Source organism: Thamnophis elegans, chromosome 2, assembly GCF_009769535.1.
Source record: "Thamnophis elegans isolate rThaEle1 chromosome 2, rThaEle1.pri, whole genome shotgun sequence".
Classification (NCBI taxonomy): Eukaryota; Metazoa; Chordata; class Lepidosauria; order Squamata; family Colubridae; genus Thamnophis; species Thamnophis elegans.
This window is the reverse complement of record NC_045542.1, coordinates 52,878,490-52,882,461: the sequence shown is the minus strand read 5'-3', so window position 1 is coordinate 52,882,461 and position 3,972 is coordinate 52,878,490. Positions and strand designations below refer to the sequence as shown.

Here is a 3,972-nt window from a genome sequence, read left to right as displayed (position 1 = left end):
AAGAGAATATTTGCACCTCAGGGTTGAAATGAGATGTTCTCTTCTACTCTTTCCTCTTCCTCTCTTCTCTCTCTGTCTCTCTCATCCTCTTTCTCTTTGTCTCTCTTTTCTTTCTCCTTCTTTTCCATTCTTCCTTCACTTATTCTTTCTTTCTCCCTTCTCTCTCCTCTTTGTCTCTTTCTGTCTCTCATCCTCTTTCTCTTTGTCTCTCTTCTCTTTCTCTCTCCTTCTTTTCCATTCTTCTGTCACTTTCTCTCTCCTTCTCCCTTCTCTCTCCTCTTTGTCTCTTTCTCTCACCCTCTTTCTCTTTGTCTCTCTTCTCTTTCTACTCCTTTTCCATTCTTCTATCACTTTCTCTCTCCTTCTCCCTTCTCTCTCCTCTTTGTCTCTTTCTCTCTCTCTCTTACCCTCTTTCTCTTTTTCTTTCTTTCTCTCTCCTTCTTTCCCACTCTTCTGTCACTTTCTCTCTCCTTCTCTGTCTCTTTCTGTCTCTCTCCCCTCTTTTTTCTTCCTCTCTCCCACTCTTTTATCACTTTCTCTCTACCACCCAACCTGTCCCCATACTTATCTTCGACTGATCATGTTTGCAATAATTTACCTTTTCTAAATAGGCACAGTTCCCTTACCGGATCCCTCACTCAATCAAACACACACACACACACACACACACACACATTTTCCTCCTCAATCAAACACACACACACACACACACACATTTTCCTCCAAACTTTGGTCACAGCATGGTTCTGTCTTTGGCTGGTGGGAACAGCTTTCCCCTTTCCCCGTCCAGTTTGGCAGCGAGTCTAGCGGAGAGCTGTCCCCATCCCTGGTGACCGGGGCGGAGCGGGGGTAGCGAGAAGGCAGGCCTGGCTCTTCTTGGCTTCTGCCTCTCCTTGCAGCATACAAGAAACCCCGCGATCTCCAGTCTCTCTTAAGATACGGAAACAAAGCCCGGCGCCTGATACAGACGTCACAAGAGAAACGGCCAATAGGAATGGCTCGTGGTCACAGATCAAAAGAGGCGATCGCGACGGAGAAATTCTGGGAGTTAAAGTCCATACATCTTTCAGCTGAGAGACACTGATCTACCCCTTGGGTTCTATCTAGTGTGGCAAATCCCTGCTTCTATGGATCTGGTGCTTAGTGCCTATTCTTGTGCTGTTATGATCAGTGATGAGTGCTGCCTTTTACATACACACACCACTTGTAATGCTAATGTTCTTAATTTTAAGGGAAAGAAAATTAAGTGTAATCAAATATATTTTGGATTAAAGCAGTAGATTATGTATAAAGTCCCAATAATAATAAAGACTGTAGGATCTCAGGACAGGAGCACTCAAAGATGCTCCAGATCAGGGGTCCCCAAACCTGGCAACTTTAAGACTTGTGGACTTCAACTGGCTGAAAAATTCTGGGAACTGAAGTCCACAAGTCTTAAAGTTGCCAAGTTTGAAGACCTCTGCTCCAGATGGATAGGAGTGCCCAAAGAATGAGATACTCAAAGGATAATTCTAAACAATTCCCATTGAGGGAAAATGGAGGACAGCCAATGACATTATGGCTGCTCCCCTCCCCCTGTCTCCCCCCCCCCGCTGTCCCCTCCATCCCCCCCCCCCCGTCTCCAATGAATAAGAACGAAGAGCTAAAAAAAGGACATATTCAGGAAATGGAAAGAGATCCAAGTACAGCCAATAACTGTAGAACAGATGTCAGCAAAGTGGATGTTTAAAATATTAGGATTAGTGAAAGGCAATAAGGATTAATCCCACTTCTTCAGATATTTCAAAAAGAAAGAAAGAGCAAACATTCCACACCTGCTCAATGAAGGGAGCAAAATGTTAAGCAATAACAGTAGTGAATGTAGTCTTTTCACCAGTTGACAGGGTCAGACAATACACGAGCATTGGGGTTGATAGCAATCTGCCTTTCATTGAGGACCTGTATACTGCACGAGTCAAAAAGAGGACTGTGAAAATATCTACAGACCCTTCACATCCTGGACATAAATTGTTTCAACTTCTTCCCTCAAAATGACACTATAAGGCACTGCACACCAGAACAGCTAGACACAAGGACATTTTTTTCATTGCTCTGCTTAACAACTAATTCCCACAATACTGTCAAATTATTTACTAAGACTGTATTACTATTATTCTTCTCTTCCTTGCTAGTAACTATGTCTTCCCACTTATGACTATAACCATGTTGCTTGTATCTTTCAATTTATATTGTTTTTATTTGTTTCCAAGTATGATTTGATAGCTTATTAGTAACCTTAACTATCACTAAGTATTGTATTTCTTATTCTTGATGAATGTATTTTATTCTCCTTATGTATCCTGAGAGCATATGCACCAAAGACAAATTCCTTGTGTATCCAATCATACTTGGTCAATAAGGAATTCTATTCTATTCTAATATCTGAAAAGATCACACAGGAGAAGTCAACATTTGTTTTTTTCCCCTGAGAGTGCAAAGACAATGGATTTAAGTTTCAGGAAGGCAGACTCTAGCTGAATGTTAGGGGAAAGAACTTCTAAGAATAAGAGAAATTGGACAATAGGGCCGATGATGTAGAGGGATAGTCTTTTTTTGAAAGTATTCATAGAAACATAGAAAACTGACAGCAGAAAAAGACCCAGTGGTCCACCGAGTCTGCTCTTTCAGTTTTTTGTTTGCTTGTTTTTTTTCTTTTAAATTTATTTTTAACTATTTTTTAAAATAAAAAATAATTCAGGCAGAAGCTACACAGATTTTGATTCCTGTTCTGGTTTCCAGGTTGGATCTGATAGCTACTGTAAATGTAAAGCTCTGGGAATTGTTTCCACAGCAGACCTTGTGAAAAAAAGGAGAGTGACAAATTGAAGTATATTCAAAAAAGGGTAACCAAGCTAATGACAAGTCTGAAAATGTTAATTTGTTGCAGAATTTAGGGAGCCCAATTTGAAAATCCTTGCTCTGATGGATCCTGCACAGAGCAGGGGGTTGGGCTAGATGGCCTTTAAGATCCCTTTCAAAGTTTATGATTTTTTAAACAGTAAGTTTCAAACTTGGCAACTTTTAAGATGTGTGGACCATCTGCATCTTAAATGTCTCCAGTTCTAATTGTCTGAGACCCCTTGTGATGTATTCTCTCACACCTCTAGAGCAGTTTCTAGCAAGCTACAGATTTGGAGTTGTACTCTACAGTTCTCAAGAGTTTGGCCATTCAGCCTGAAGGACAGACATTCTTGAAATCCCACGTACTTGGAGACCACTAAACTAAAGGGGGGGGGAATGAGAATTATAATAGATTATACAGGCAACACCTAAATGCCAAAAAGAACACCACTCAGATAATAGTATAAAGGAAGTAAATTCACCTTGGTTTCCAATTATTACTTTGTGCGAATAGAACAGAAAAGACCGGAGTGAAAAGTTGGATATTACAGAGTTAAGTACAAACGTAAGCAGCTTTTTCTAGCGCAGCCCCAGTGGCCTAATGGATAAGGCACTGGCCTCCTAAGCCAGGGATTGTGGGTTCGAGTCCCATCTGGGGTGGACAATTTGCTTTTTGGGGTGTGGTTTTTTAAATTGTTGTCTTCTCTTGCTTTTGTGAATATTTAAATTGCTCAGTTTTCCTTCTATTGTTACGAATATTTCTGCTGATTTCTTTACCTCAGCATGACAGCGACCTATCGTGTGAGGCTTTTCTTCGACGCTACACTTGGGTGGAGGGGGCAGGAGGCATACTCGAAAAACGTGCCTAATATCGTTGTCATACCGCAGGCTTTTAATCTGACCCTGTCACTATTTAGTTACTTGCTCCAGATGGTTGAACGTATCAGTTTCGAAATAGAACTGACTAAGCTTTTATAAAATACTGGGCTCATTGGATCTAGAATCATTTTCAGCCGAAAAAATTGAAGTTCTTTATCCCCACCTAGTGGCAAGTGGGAATTACTGCAAAGCCGGGGCTAAGCAAGAGGCTAA

At 41.0% G+C, this 3,972-nt stretch overlaps 1 non-coding gene across 1 annotated transcript; it reads left to right on the top strand.

Annotated features, from left to right (window-relative positions):
- The first annotated feature begins 3,467 nt into the window (after nt 1-3,467).
- Nucleotides 3,468-3,540, top strand: TRNAR-CCU. The gene has a single exon. It is a non-coding gene; the product is annotated as a tRNA-Arg (tRNA).
- Nucleotides 3,541-3,972: the final 432 nt, after the last annotated feature.